The following is a 16,339-nucleotide window of genomic DNA, read 5'->3' on the forward strand; positions in this document are numbered from 1 at the left end:
TCCCCGCACTACGACGAGCTGTTACCGACGAAACTCGGGCGTCAACCTATTGCTCAAATGCGCGTGGTTAGCGTAGCTCAAACGCAACGACAATCGACTCGAGGTTACCTCGCGTATTTCCCTCGTCAATCACGCCCGTACCGGACGCCCGCGATCATTTATTATTGAATGCGCGCCGATCACCACACTGACGCGCGTACACACGCCACCCTGCGCTCTCCCCGCACTCACAGAAACCACACGGCGCTGTTATTTATTGCTCGAGGTTTATTCCCGGCGTGACTGAGGTTAATCACTACGTGACCCAGAACCTAAATCAGTGAGGAAACTACTCTGTCTCCCGACGGTCTAAACCCAATCCGCCCTGTCTATTTCGAGTCAATTTCCCAAGGAGTCCTCACGCTAATCCCCACCTTTCTCACGTACTCACGGTTCGGCACAGACGTGCGGGAAGTCAGGGGGAACCGAGGCTGCACGCAGCTCCTGCTGGGAACGGGTCCTGGCTGCGCTGTGACGCGTCGCACGGATGCTCGAGTGGCCGGAAAGTTGACTGCCCCGATCGCTGACTTGAGAAGAACACGAACTACTCGTCGTTCTCTCCCCTTCCCTTTTATCCTTGTCTACATCAAAGCGACCCCCCGGCTAATCCGGGTGGTCTTTTCGGCCAATCAGAGTGCTTTCCCTGGTGCCCATTCAGTCCTCTTATCACCCTAATCCACGCAGCCAATCGGCCGCTTTCCCAGATTTCCTGACCCCGGGAAACCGTTGGAGCATTCCCACGAGGGGCCCCCGATTGAAAACCCAAAGGTCAGGTGACTTAATTCTAGATTTGAAGCTTTCGTGACTGCAAGGATTCATACGCTTAGGTTTTTTCGGTAAAGTCACGTAGGTAAAAATAAATGATAAAAGATAAATAATAAAAAATATTAGAAGAAATAATAGAAATAAAATAATAAATCACGACGTTTCGGAGGCAACACAAGCTTCCGTCTTCAGGTGGAACCGTCACAGCACGATTGCTTTATCAAGTACAGCAATCGTGATTTATTATTTTATTTCTATAATTTCTTCTATTTTTATTATTCATGTTTTATTACTTATTTTTTACCTACGTGACTTTACCGAAAAAACCTAAGAGTATGTCAGGTGACTTCCCCACGAGGTCCTTTGTGGGGTTATGTGTGTGCGTTCGTGTGAGAGGTTGCGAGGGGAAAGCAGCGCCGGCAGAGCTGCTTCGTTGCTGTGGCATCACACTTGTGCCCTTGCATTTATGGAAGCAGCTCGACTGGAAAGTTACCTATAGCAAAGGTGTTAGCCACTTGACTTAATGCTTTCGTGACTGCACGGATTCATATTCTTTTGGTAAAGTCACATAGATAGGTTCGATCGCAACACAAGTGTTTGTTATCTTCCTGATGACGAACGCTTGTGTTGCAATCGAAACGTTGTTTTTTTGTTATTTTTTGTTATTTTCTTTGAACCTATCTACGTGACTTTACCGAAAGACCCCAACAATATAAAAACACTCACACTCTTACTACCTCACTCACCTACCCACTTTCTCCCCAACTCACCCACTCACCCACCCATTAAAAGTTTTTCTCACCCACCCACTCAACCACTCAAACTCTTCCTTCTTCACCCACGCACCCTCCCATTCACCCACTCACCACACTGCACGTCACCTCACTTCTATTTCTGCGTCTTCCCTCGTTCTTCTCCACTTGGGAATCCCCTCCTCTCGTCTCCCAAGCTCCTACGTTAACAACGCCAAAGTCAACAAAAGTATTCTTATCTATTGCAAATTGTCTTATGCTGCTTGTTGCTGGACGCTCAGCGTTTTGTGCCTTTGAATCTGCATTCATAAATCATGATTAAAGTAAAAAGTATGCCCAAAGCTCAGAGAACCACACAGAAGCATAGCCGATGACATCAAGAGTACGCATGACGAAATTGTGTACTCATACCCCCAGATAGTAATATATATGCTCCAATACAAGCACAGTTGTATACTCTACGCTGGCGAGATATTAACGAACTCGCCTTGTATACAGGAGGTCCGTTCGTTTGATCTTGACCCTGACGCCTGTATATTTGGAGTTTGCATGTTCTCTCTTCCCGTCATCACGTGGATGTCCTCCGGTTTGGATGTTGCGTAGATGTTCTCCAGGACCTCCGGTTTTTCCTTCCACATTATAAAATGTGCTTTTATAGTATTTGGCTGCGATACATTTCCATGTGATGAACCAATTCGTTGAGCTATCATTACGTGTGACCAGGTCGCTTCTGAAAATGTGAGTCTTACCTGCTAAAATAATGCATTTTTTTACTTTTTTTTAAACACGCTTTTATGAAATGTACCAAAAAGTTTAAATAATAATTTTCTGTTCAAGTACTTTGCATTATATGTTTCATATACTCTTGTGTAACTGAGTCTAAATAAAAGCGTGGGGCGTGTGTACTATTTTTGAGCAAATATGTCTGTATTCACAATGGGAAGTGTTCAAATCTTGTTAATATGTAGTAATTTTAACGTGAAAGTTTTAAGCCGTTTATTTTTGGGAATGTCTGCATTGAGAATACAAAGTAACTGTTCACATGTAGTAAATATCTTATAATTCTAACGTACAATTTTTCATGTGTTGATGTTTGTGAATGTCTCGATTGACAATCGCAAGTAACTAGTGATATGTTGGTCATATGTTGTAATTTAAACGTGTAAGTTTTTAAGCCGTTTATGTTTGTGAATGTCTGCATTGACAATGGAAAGTAACTGCTCATATGTTGTTTGTATATGTTCTAATGTAAAGGTAACATGTTTAAGCCCTTTATTTCAGTCTGTATTGGCAATGCAAAGTAACTGCTCATATGTTGGTAATGTTTTAATTTACACGTAAAATTTTTATGGCGTTTATTTATATGAATATGTCTGCATTGGCAATGGAAAGTAACTGTTAATATGTTCTAATTTGAAAGTTTAGTATTTCAGCCGTTTCTTTTAGTGAATGTCTGCATTGCCAATGGAAACTGCTCATATGTTGGAAAAAATATGTTCAAATGTAAATGTTAAGTGTTTATGCCGTTTATTTTTGTGAATATGTCTGCATTGGCAATGGAAAGTAACTGGTCATATGTTGTTAACATGTTGTCATTAAAATGTTTTGTTTTAAAGCCGTTTATTTGGGGGAATATGTGTGCATTGACAATGGGAAGTAACAGCTCATATGTTGTAATTGTTACCGAAAGTTTTAAAGGTGTTAATATGAGCGCTCCACGGTTTTATTTAGAGTCAGTTACAACAAAAGTATATGAAACATGTATAATGCAAAGTACTTGAACAGAAAATAATTATTTTTTTAGTACATTTCATAAAAGCGTGTTTTCAAAAAAGTTTTTTAATATATTTTTTATTTAGTACTTTTTAGTGGCATAAAATATTGTTACCAAATGATCTTTTATGTATTATATAGAAAAGTTAATACATTTATAAGTATTAATGCATTTCTATGAAGGCTAATTGTTCTCTTGTCGTAGTTTCTCATTCGTCCCATTTCTTCTAGGGCAGCAGTGTTGCAGGGCTTCTTTCCCGTGAGCTTGGCGTTTTCTAACTCTTCGATTTGTAAGCCGTCAAGTGATCGCGCACGGCTCAGTGCAACGTATGCCTGTCCTTCAGCGAAGATGCTTGTTCCTAGGTTGACAACTGCATAGCCTACAGTGCTGCCCTGCATCTTGTGCACTGTAGAGGCCCAGCTCGACACCAACGGTAACATTGTTCGTTGAGCTTTGCCGAAGTTATTTTTGGCAGGGAATTGTATGGATATTGGGTCGATTTTGTGAATGCCGTCTCCACCAAAGCGCACACGGACCGTTGGTATGTCCGTTTCGTAGAGTTGTGCACGCCGAAAGTGTGGCCATATTACTTCGGTAATTAATTCAATGTTACCGTTGACTAGTCCTTTCGATACGTCGATGTTTGATCGTAGCATCACCTTAGCACCTACAAAAATCTCCGAATCTTTTGCAAGTCCACCAGTCTTGTTGATATCGTTTGGGATTATATTATCTATATTTACATTCTCAGTGTTGCGTGTCGGATCAAGCAATTGACCCTGAGCCCTGATCTTTAATATCTCAGCACCATTGTCTCGGAAGTGCTGTAGCACTAACTGGTTATGATTGTGGACTTGCTGATTTGTAGGGTAGATTCTAAGTGACTTTTCTATGGCGAATTCTCCAGTCGATTCTCTAGTGACCTTCAACATGAGCACGACTCGGTGTTGTGGCTTAAGTGCACCGACTCTCAAGGCATTCAGGATGTCCACGAAGGTCATGTCTCCTTGTTGTCTCATGTTGTCCCTCAATTCTACGAGTGTGAAGAGTCGCCATAGGTGGGTTGCTGGTATCATATGTTCAGGCTGATCGAATACTTGATATCCTCGTATCGGTGGCAGCTGCATTAAATCTCCGAAGACTAGGATGTTTATACGTCCGAATACTTGGTCGCAGTTCTGTACAGGTAACTTCAGGTATGTAGTGTTGAACCGCCAACGAGTCGTGCTGCGACTCCAGTTAGTGCACAAACCTTTACTGTAGGCTTGGCATAACATCGGTTGATTTGATTTTTAAGCAAATGTAACACAAATGTTTTGCCAGTTCCTGCACCACCAGTGATGAACAGTCTCTGTCGATGCATACATCAATGTAGCTGCTCATGAATGCTGCGGGTGATGTTGATGAAGATTTCTCGTTGGCCAACATTTAAGGCGTGCTGTGCCGACTCAAATTGTTCATCAGGCATTGCATGGTCCGTCTCTTCAACCTCTTCTTGCATGACATCAAGTGCTTCTGGCTGATCGAGAACATTAAATGCATGTACTTGTATGAAGGCATTCTCAAGTAGTTTGTCACGTTGTCGATATTGATCCATGTTTCAAGCGTTCTTCACATGCCATAAATGCCTCTCTTGCATTGGTATGTTCTTGCAAAATAATCGGTATGGCATGTTCTCCTAGGTATGATCTTGCTTTTTGTCATAGTATGGCTCGAAAAACATCGCAAACTCGATGAGACTCATGTTGTTGAAGTCATAGTCTGGGTGTTGAGTTGGACGCTTCACATATCGCTCGAAAATGTTAGCACAATATCCTGTTGCACGGCCTGACTCGTCGAACTTGAGTACTTTGTATAGTTGTTCTTCCTTACGAGTGTTAAGGAACACACACTTTCTAGAGCTCTCTCGCAAGTTAAGATGGCATAGCCGGAACAGACATTCACATGCTGAGACCTGCCGTTCCTTCATGATTCGCATACAGATCTTGAACAGCTTTTGGGAGATGTTGCTTTCCTCGCAACATATCTGTTGAATGGCCTGAGCAATACTTGAGTCAAGTTGGGTTGGTTCTGACTTGCCGATGTACTTGGCAATGTAGAAGGCTCTCGATTCGTTTGTTCCACACGGCTGTATATCCATGTTGCCTTTCCATAGGCATAGTAGTGTTGGGATGGTAGTTGTTAACCCATCGGTCTTCTGTGCGTGTTTTGAGCAGACATAATCTTCCTGCATTTCTTATGAACTCATCTGATGAGTGGTCTACAATGCGTGTCTTGGTACACTCTCTTCATGGAAATCCAAATCGACAGACAGTGTCTGTATTGTTTTTCTTGCAAGTGTGAGTGTGATGATGCAATTTACTTTTTTTTACCAGGTCGTGTAATTCTGTATAATCTTCTACTAAGGCATCTCACACTTGCATATACGATGCAAGTCGTATTCCTCCTTCAGTGTGAAAGGATGGATGATTCTCGACCCATATCACCATATGAAGGTGTGGACTACCGCGATTTTGGAACTCGATGCGCCACCAGTAATCCATTACACGGCCGTTGAACAACTCATGATTTGTAAATATGTATTTGATGAGTACCTTAACTCGTATCATGAAGTGACGGCTTACAACTTCCGGATATTGTTGCATATATGTCGAGTCTAGAAGGGTCTTCTTTTGGTTTTCTATCCGCTATGAGCAGGGCCTTGCGCATGTTCAGCCAGTTTAAGTCGTTGCAGCTGAAGGTGACGAAGTATGTTGGTGGTCCAAAGCATCTAATGTGAGCTATTAACTCATTATGAGCTGTTCTCTAGTATTCTGCCGATCCTCTCAAGTTCTTGATATAGAGGTGGACATCGTCAACCATTCCATCTTGTCCTTGCACCTTCTTTCCACACACTGCTATGGTGGATTTTAGTCTGAGGTACTCGAACATGGATGTTGCGTAAAACAAGTAGTCATTGCGCTGAAATCTCAAGTCGCGGCCCAGTACTCTATGTTGGAAATAGTCCAGTGGTGGAATGGTCACATCTCTCTTTTGTCTCAGTCTGTTGATTCCATAGGGGAAGAGGTAGAACCATGCGAACTCTTATGCCTTCAATTCGTGAGCCTCGTTGACGATGTTGCCTTTTGTCTTGCGCACAATCTCGTTCATTTTGATTTAAAGCTTTCGTGACTGCAGGGATTCATATTCTTGGTCCTTTCGGTAAAGTCATGTAGAAGGGAAATAATAAAATAATATAAATATAAAACAATAAAAATTCTCACGACGTTTCGACTGCAACACAAGCAATCATCATCCTATGGATTTCACACCTATGTCATGCTTCGGATGAACATCGATGTCGTTAATCGTGTACCGTATGTTGCGGGGGCCCATTGAACATTTGCACACTCTATGTAGTTCGACTATGGTGTCACATTCGATAATGCACGCTGTACCATTTGCGGCTGTTGCTCCTTTCCGACCACACGAGTGTGAGTCCGTGAAGTAGTACTTGTCGTCATAATGCATTACTGCAAGTGCTTTTCCTTGTGATATAAGACTCCTGCATTATGGCTAGTGAACAGTGTCTGCAAAGCTTCCATTAAGGTCAAGGCAATGTTGTCTCGATTCCGTGCATCTTGCAGGCTTCCGAATAGATTTGTGTCAACGTCGTATGCAATGCTGAACGCTTCGTCGTAGATGACGAAGTCTCGTCTTATGATGTCGATGTTGTTGATCTCCAAGTAACCGCTTGGTGGTATAGGATGAGCTGCGACAATGTTTGTACTCAACAAGCATATTGTCTCGTACATTCTGTCTCCTTCAATTATGTTCATGTCCAGTATAGTGGTTGTCCATTGTCGTGGCAGTAGAATGGTAGCTCTCACCACGTTCACGAGTACCATTACACAGCACTGGACTCCAGCATAACCCCTTGTGAAGATCTCTTCGTTGTCTTGATGCCACGATGCTCGCACAATTCTTGACACATCCCTTATTTCTATGTAGGCCGATACCTCTTGTTCTTGTGGTTGATTGGCAGCTTTCTGTCTGGCTGTTGATGATGTCTTACAATGTCCATGTTTTGGATGCATGCTTTGTCATCAATCACCACGTCTTTATACAGAGGATTGTTTGCAACCAGCCATTGTAAGGCGCTGTGTAGTCTATCACGTGATATTGAGAACTATCTTGTCATATTGAGATTTTCCAGATGTTCGGTGATGACTACTATTCCTGCGTTCTCCGTAGATCTTGGCAGCATTTTGGGTAGCTTCTCAGTGACTTCAAAGATGTCTTGAGCGAAGAGGACAGCCTGTCCACGGAAGCCATACTGACCAAAGACTCCGTTGAACTTCACAACTTTCACATATGTCATAATACTCGAAAGTAGTCGTTGCTCTGATTGTGACAGTACATTAATCTCTTGAGGAATGGGTCCAGGATCGAGATTGTTCTAATAAGCCTTTGATGGTGGTGTTTTCTTTGTGCTGTTGATATGTGTCTTGCATCGATGACACAGGAGTAGTGACACTCTCTTGGACAAATCATAAGGCAAGTAAACGGTGGCTATTGAAGTGACTCGACACATCGATACTTGATTAGGATAGCACCGCTTGCTGCAGATCTCACATGTGCTGTCACTGAAGGTGTTGATAGCGTTGTCGAACGTTGCGACACCTGCATTCACTGCTGCTCGCATTTGCGATTGATGTTCACGATCTTGTTGTTGCCATTCCTCATGTTGCTCCTGTGATTCTGCAGCTCATCTCTCAATATTTGAAGTCTCTCATGTTTCTCCTGTAATTGTGCAGCTCGTCTATCTCTCAAGATTTGAAGTGTCTCCTCATGTTGGTCCTGTGTCTCTTTAGCTTTCATTTGTGATGAGTAGTGTGTCATTTGTACCAATCGTGCCTCACGCTGCTCACTTGGTTGTGGTTGCTTTTAAAGTCTTTCACGTTTTGTCTCTTGATCCTCATTTGAACTCTTGTCTTGGTATTTATCTTGAGCCTTCTGCAAACGTCTTTTCCGTTGCGTAGCAGTTTCCTTTCGCTGTGCGTTGCCTTTGTCCGTTGTACGTTCAGCATTAGTGGTGGCCGAAGTGACACATGTAGAAGTATTGGTTACAAATTCCATTTCAATTTGCCACGAACGCTTGTTTTGGTGTATATGTAATGAGAGCCTATGTCTGGCTCACGTGGTGATCGGCTCTGCCGGTCCTGCTCTACAGCCAATGGGGGGAGAGCCTGGAAGCATGGCCCTGGCGTGATCGAGGGATGTCAGCTAGGATGATTGGTTCTGCTGGTCTTGGCCTCAGCCAATGGGAAGACAAGTCAGGGGCGTGGTCCCGGGAGTTGATGGGGAATCTGGAACATTCAGCGCAGGCTATTAAGGATTGGCTGGAGCGTACCACGTGACCCAGGCATTAAATAAGGGAAGAGCCGAGGGACACGTGGTCAGACGAGGAACGAAGAGGGAGAGGGGCCACGCGCGAGCGGGGCTCTGAGTGCCACGTGGCGGTGCATCTCTTGCGATCTGTCTGCCCACTTCCCGTTGCCTGCCAGCAACGGGGAGTGCTTGTGAACTGAAATAAGTAAATAAAAGGACCGATTCCACAAGCCGTCTCCAAGAGTATTATTACATATATAACAACGCTCTGCCTTGTTATATGAAGCTGAAGAGGCAGAGAAGCGTCACCATCGACGAGTTCTTTATTCGTCGACTGCAGTAATTGGACCCAAGGACCCACGTGCCGCAATGAAGTGTGCCCGAAGCCTATACCAAGTTGCAAGTGAATAGGACATTGATAAGTGGGCTATTATGGAGTAACAAGACTTGATGATACAACAAGAATAAATATAACAACAACAGAGTGAGCAAAATATGAAAGCTTCAACAAAATTTAAGAATCACGGAAATTATGCGAGAGTCGGGGTACTATGGTACCCTCGCGTACCGCCACAAGCTTGCATTGTATCTATTTCAAAATCTAACATAGCATGTAGCATATTTTTTGTGAATGTGAAAAGAACTTGATATTATTTTGTTATGTTAGAAAAGTGTTGGAAGTGGATCATTAACGACAGTAAATTAGATATGAAAGTGAAAACGATTATTACATGTAACATAGTATGAAAACAAATTTGTAATAAATGAATGTAACATAAAATGTTGCATATTTTTGGTAAATGTGCTAACAACGTGATATTATTATGTTTAGGAAATTATTTGAGGTGGATCATTAAGGACAGCAACTGAGATATTAATGTGAAAACCATTATTTAATGTCAAACAAAATGTATGATAACAAATAAGTGTAATAAATGGTGAAAATGGAACATATATTTGTAATAAAACATAGCAACAAAATGATACTGTACATATACATAGGATAACAAAAACAAAAAGATACATGTGCATATGACAGCTGTAGAGTGCAACTACAGTACCCATGCCCTCATGATTCAAATGTCCAATAAACAAACACACAGTGTCAAGAAACAATAGTAAATGAGTAATGAAAGGTAAAACCATTATTAAATGTCATGAATGTATGATAACAAATGTGTAATCAATGGTGAAAATAGAGCATATATTTGTAATAAAACAGCAACAAAATGATACTGTACATATACATTGTATAACAAAAACTTAAAGATGCATGTGAATATGACAGCAGTACAGTGCAAGTACAGTACCCATGCCCTCATAATTAATATGTGCAGTAAACAGATAAACAGTGCGTCAACAAAGAATAGAAAGTTATCATTAGTGTGTAATAGTGTGCTAGCGATTTATCAGTTTTTGTTAGTATATGTGCAAAGAATGTTATATGTTATAATAAGTAATATTTATAAATATTTTTTTTTAAACACGCTTTAATGAAATGTAACGTACTCGTAATGGCAGAACTCCACGACTCCAGGAAGTGCCCGCAAAGCTTGCCATAACGTAAGGGGCCGTGGTGATTTACAGCCAACGTCAGTTGAGTGTGGACAATTAGACCCAAGCCGAAACATAACATAAAAGAAAAATGTTTAAAAATACATTTTTTTTTAATGGTAGAATATAGTATTCTCATCAGTTTGACATAAGTATACCAAGTTTGTAGTCGATACCACATTGGGAAGTGGGTTAAAATTGAGCTACAAGATTTGAGGATACGACAACGACAAAGTGAGTTAATAGAAAGCGTGTAATAATAATGTTTTAAAATAAAAAAAAATTAATGATAGAATATAGTATTGTCATCAGTATGACAAGTATACCAAGTTTGCAGTCCATACCACATTGGGAAGTGGCTTAAAATTGAGTTACAAGGTTTGAGAATACGATGACAACAGACACAGTGAGTTAAATAAAAGCGTGTAATAAAAAAAAAGTTTAGTTTAATAGTATACACCCAGATGGTGTGGTGGGACAGCGGTTGATGTGTAGTGGTGGTATTGACGTGCGCCGACTGTGACAGTGATGGATCACGGGGCGGCGCGGGGTGCGGGGTTGGGCACGCGTTGTGGGCGTGGTGTGGACGCGCGCGCCGGGAGTGACAGATGACGGGGCGGCGCGGCGTGGGTGGTGAGGCACGATGAGATGTGGGAAAAGAGGATCGTAGCCAGCGCCCGGTGATTGGTCGAATAAGTGGGTGCTCGCAGCGACGTCCGCAGGTGGGGTATAAAGGGGGACGCGCGAGAGCACTCGAGGAGAGTTACCCAGTTGAAGACCCGAAGACGGAGCTGAAGACCTAGTGCCCCGAGACCCCTAGTCCCGCCGTCCTTGTGGGGACCGGGGCCCTGTGTGGCTCGGAGGCGAGGCTGTGGGACCCGGGGTCCGACGCCCCCGTGGGTCGGGCTGGGGACCCACAGTCGAGACGGATACCCCGGGCAGGGAGTGTCCCGAGTAGCTCAGTGGCGTTAGTCGCCGAGTTGCTAAGTGGATGTTGGTCATCCGAGTAGCTCAGTGGGCGTTAGTCGCCGAGTAGCTAAGTGGGTGTTTGTCACCCGAGATACTAAGTGGATGTTGGTCATCCGAGTAGCTCAGTGGGCGTTAGTCGCCAAGTAGCTAAGTGGGTGTTTGTCACCCGAGATACTAAGTGGGTGTTTGTCACCCGAGATAGCTAAGTGGGTGTTTGTCACCCGAGATACAAAGTAGGTGTTAGTCACCTGTAAACGAGTTTGATAAAATAAAGAGTGTGTTACCCGTGAAGTCGTCTCCCGCCGAGTTACTACATTACAACTGGCGTCAGAAGTAAACCTGTCTTCAAGGAGTATGGACACGAGGAAGACTACCCGTACCCACGAGCGAGGTCGGGACGACGACGGCGTACCGGGGACACCGACCTCGGGAGTAGAGGACGAGGAGTTGCCGCCGATGCAGCACTTCGCGGTGATGGCCGACGCTCCGCTTGCCTCCGACACCAGCCTCCAGGACGCGCACGCCCGGTTGGCGGAGTTGCTACTCGCCGCCGCCGCTGTCTTGGCCGACATCTCCGTTCCGGCGAGCGGAAAAACGGCTGCGGGGGTCGTGGAGGAAGCGACGGTGGAGGATTCCCGCCAAAAGGCGCTTCGCGCCAAAAGTCTGGAAGTTGCCGCCGTTTTTGGGGGGCCGCCACCGATTGGCGGGAAAGACGGACGCCACGTGGCCGGACACCTCCGCGCAGCGCAGCCCACGTCATCAGCGCGCGCCGGAGCCCTCCATTTTGCGCCTGACAACCGAGCCGACATTTTACACAACTACAGCGGAGCGCGGGAAAATCTCTCCGACGTCGACGACGATCGGGTCCTCCAGCAAAGATTGCCCGCGCTGTCGGCGTTCAAGGCGGATGGGGGCGACTGGGGAGCCTTCCAACGAAGGTTCCTCGCTCATCAGGAGATGTCGGGGTGGTCCGACACCACTGCCCTGCGTGCGTTGCCAGCGATGCTTGACGACGACGCGCTTGCAGCCTTCACATCTGCTGCAAGGTCGTCCCGCTCTACGCTCCAGGCTGCACTACACCTGATGGCGAAGGTGTTCGGGCCGCCCTCCACGTGTCGCCACCAGTTCTACGATCGGCGGAAGGTGGCTGGAGAAACGACGCTCGCCTATCGCACGGCACTACTCGCCTTGGCGGACGCAGCTTTTCCCCGCATGGATAAGGAGGGGAAGGACGCCATGGTGACGGAGCAGCTGCTGGTGTTGGCCCACGAGTTGGGGGTCCCCATCAACGTGGCGGACGAGATGGATATATGCTCCCTGGCGATCGCCACGAGCATTCACGCGTACGAGGTCCTCAAACGCAAGCCGGGGGTCGTCTGCAAATGGGCGGGGAACGCGGCACTGGCCGCCACGATCGCCGAACCTCAGCCAGCTGCGGTGCAGGAGCAGGCCTTCGCTGCATCACGTCCGGGGGAGTGGAGAACGGGAGGTCGTTCGCCCACACGTTCGCCCCGCAAGCTGGAGCAACCGAAACCTACGACGTCCGTCGTCTGCTACAACTGCGGCCTTCGGGGTCACGTCGCAGCCGGGTGCCGGGCCCCGCGTCAGCGCGCCACAGGACCACGTCGGGACGACGACCAGGGCCACAAGTCATCCAAACAAAACCCGGCAAGTCGCGGCACCTCACACGTTCGGTCCACAAAACACGGCACATTCGGGTCGCCGCTTCGCGGTGGGGGGTTCGCGGCTGGGTGCCGGGGGTTCATTTCGGCGAAGGGGGTCCGTACGCGGCCTGCAAGCAGTCGAGTGGTCCGAATTGGCCCACAGGATCGTGGCTGCGTCGGCCGGGTCGTCCGTGGTAACGGGGTTCATTGACGGGGTTGAGGTCCGGGTGCTTGTTGACACGGGTGCGTCGGCCACCATCATCTCGGACCTTATTTATAACATTCTTCCCGTCCAAAGTAGACCCCTTCTGCCAGTAGACGTGCCATTTTATGCGGGCGACTATTTGCATTGGTGACATCAAATTGGCGGGCCCTATTTTTGTATCATCATCGCTGGCCGTTCCCTGTTTGCTAGGTACGGACTTTTTGTCCAAAATGCCCATCAAAATTCTTATAGATCAGGCCTGCATAGAGCTTCCGTCAGGTCGGCGGGTTGCGTTCTTGTCGAGCCCTACCAAAGTGCGCACGGTTTGTGCGACGGTGCAGGCGCTGGCGACTCACACTGTACGGGTGCCCCCGGGATCGCAAATGTTAGTACCCCTTCGGTTCAGGAAGCCACTTGAGGTGGGTGCGGAGGCACAGGGGGTGCTGTTGGGGCCGTCTAACAGAGCCAGTAGGGGCCTCGACTTAGCGGTTGCTCAAACCATGGTGAGAGGGGACAGTGAGCCGTTCGTAATGGTCCTGAATACGGGGTCGCGGCCGGCCGTAATTGCGCAGGGAACGGTGCTGGCTCACGCCGCGCCGCTACCCGTTGAGGAACGGCTCGTGGCTCAAGCCGATTTCACTGTTAAGTCGCATCCTCCAAGTGATGAGGGGACTGAGTGGTTGGACTCGTTGTGTGCCGGTTCTGCTAACTTGTCCGGGGTGCAATTGGGAGCATTGAGGGGTTTGCTAATCGAGTTTGCTGACGTGTTCAGCAAACATAAGTACGATATCGGCTGCACTGACCTGTTGCGCCACCACATAGCTACAGGGGACGCGGCCCCTATTCGTCAGAATCCCTTCCGGCTCAGCCCAGCCGAGAAGGAACATGTGCAATCGGCGGTTAATGATATGTTGGCGGCCGATATCATTTCGCCCTCTTCTAGTCCGTGGGGTGCTCCTATTGTCCTAGTAAAGAAACAGGACGGGTCCTTGCGGTTTTGTGTCGATTTCCGCCGCTTAAACAAAATCTCGATGGCGGATGCGTATCCGCTCCCCAGGATGGATGAGTCGCTGGATGCCTTGGCGGGAGCGCAGTTTTTTTCCACACTCGATCTGCTTTCTGGATTTTGGCAATTGCCACTCGATAACGAGTCTAAACCTAAAACTGCTTTCCGGACACCTGGGGGCCTATTTGAATTCAACCGTTTGCCCATGGGCTTACATTCCGCTCCCGCCACGTTCCAGAGACTCATGGAATTGGTTTTGTCGGGCCTCCAATGGGATACCTGTTTGATTTATCTCGACGATATCATCGTCTTTAGTCAGACTTTCGAGGAGCACCTCCAGCGACTGAGAGCGGTGTTCCTCAGGATGCGTTCCGCTAAGCTTAAATTTAAACCGGCTAAATGTTTTCTGCTTCGGGAATCGGTCAGGTATTTGGGCCATATCGTGAGTCGTTCAGGGATCTCGACGGACCCTGCTAAGACGCATTGCGTCAGCTCATGGCCAACGCCAACCTCGGTCACGGAGGTTCGTAGTTTCATTGGTTTCGCCTCCTATTACCGTCGTTTTGTCAAGCAATTTGCCACCATAGCCAAGCCCCTGCACGCTTTGACGGCTAAGGGTGTGAGGTTTCACTGGGGGGCGGAAGAGGAGGCTGCGTTCTGCTCCCTCCGTGACGCCTTGGTGCAGGCTCCCCCCTTGTGTTACCCCGATTTCACACAACCGTTTTTGCTTGACACGGACGCCAGCAATACGGGTATCGGGGGGGTGCTCTCACAGGTGGTCGGGGGGGTTGAACGGGTGGTCGCCTACGGTAGTAGAGTTCTTTCCCCCGCCGAACAACGCTATTGCGTAACTCGTCGTGAATTGTTAGCCATTGTGTTTTTTACACAGCAATTCAGGCCGTATCTTTACGGCCGTCATTTTACGGTCCGTACGGACCATGCGGCTCTACAATACGCTATGCGCGTGGCACAGCCATCGGGCCAATTGTCCCGATGGTTGGAGGTCCTTCAAGACTACCAATTCACGACGATTTACCGCAAGGGGTTGCGACACTCAAATGCGGACGCCTTGTCGCGGTTGCCTCTGTGCACGGACTGCACATGTTTGTTGGGATCGGCGCGGTGCAAACCCCCGGTCGCCGGCACCCCGGGAGTTGCGCTCGCCGCCACTGACACCCCGGGAGAGGACGCCCCCACGGGGAGGGATTCGCTGTTGTCGTTGCCCCTCATTGAGTGGGGCCGCCTCCAGATGTCCGACAGCTCCCTACTTACGCTACGTCGGAAAGTTGGCGCTCCCGAGGAAGGGGAGGCGCGGGTCGGTTCCTGGGTGTGCAGACAGGGCCTTTTGATGAAGTGGGACAACATGTCCCGGCGTCACGTGCTCGTTGTGCCTGTTGCTATGCGGGGTAGGGTTGTTCTGGCAGCTCATGAACGGCTCATGCATCTGGGTTTTCACAAAACGCTCGCCCTAATCCAGCGAGACTATTATTGGCCGGGGATGGGTAACGACGTGGCGAATATTCTTAAGGGATGCGTAGGGTGCGCCAAAAGGAAACCGCCACCATTGGCAGCTAATCCACCGCTGCAATCCATTCAGGTTTCGCGTATAAACGAATTGGTAGCGTTGGACATCTTGGGGCCCTTTCCGGCTACACCAAGGGGAAATAGGTTCCTGCTGGTTGGCGTGGAATACTTCACCCGATGGCCTATGGCATGGCCGCTCGCCAACCAGTCGGCTGCGGCGGTGGCGGACGCCTTTGTCCAGGGTTATGTTTTGGACAAGGGCGCCCCCGAACGCTTGCTGACGGATCAAGGAAAGAATTTTTCGAGCGTTTTGTTGCGCGAGGTGTGCGACCTGTTGGGTACAAAGAAAGTGCGTACTTCCCCCTACCACCCGCAGACTGACGGGATGGTTGAGCGTCTGAACAGGACGATTACGTCTATGTTGTGCCAACAGGTCTGCGACGATCAGGTTGATTGGGACTTACAGGTGCCGGGGGTACTCGCGGCCTATCGAATGGCCCCTCATGCGGCGACGGGGTTTTCCCCATTTTTTCTTATGTATGGGCGGGAGGCCGATCCGGCCATGGACGTCCAACTGGGGATTTCCCAGCCACGTGCAAAATCTAAATTGGCAGACCACATCAAATTTAATATCGCCAAATTGACTGAAGCGCGGGAGGCGGCAAGGTTGAATTCGCGGTCGCGGCAAATTGCGAACGAGAAATTGCATGAGCGGAG

Source organism: Lampetra planeri, chromosome 45 (assembly GCF_965212315.1).
Source record: "Lampetra planeri chromosome 45, kcLamPlan1.2.h2, whole genome shotgun sequence".
NCBI classification, from domain to species: Eukaryota; Metazoa; Chordata; class Hyperoartia; order Petromyzontiformes; family Petromyzontidae; genus Lampetra; species Lampetra planeri.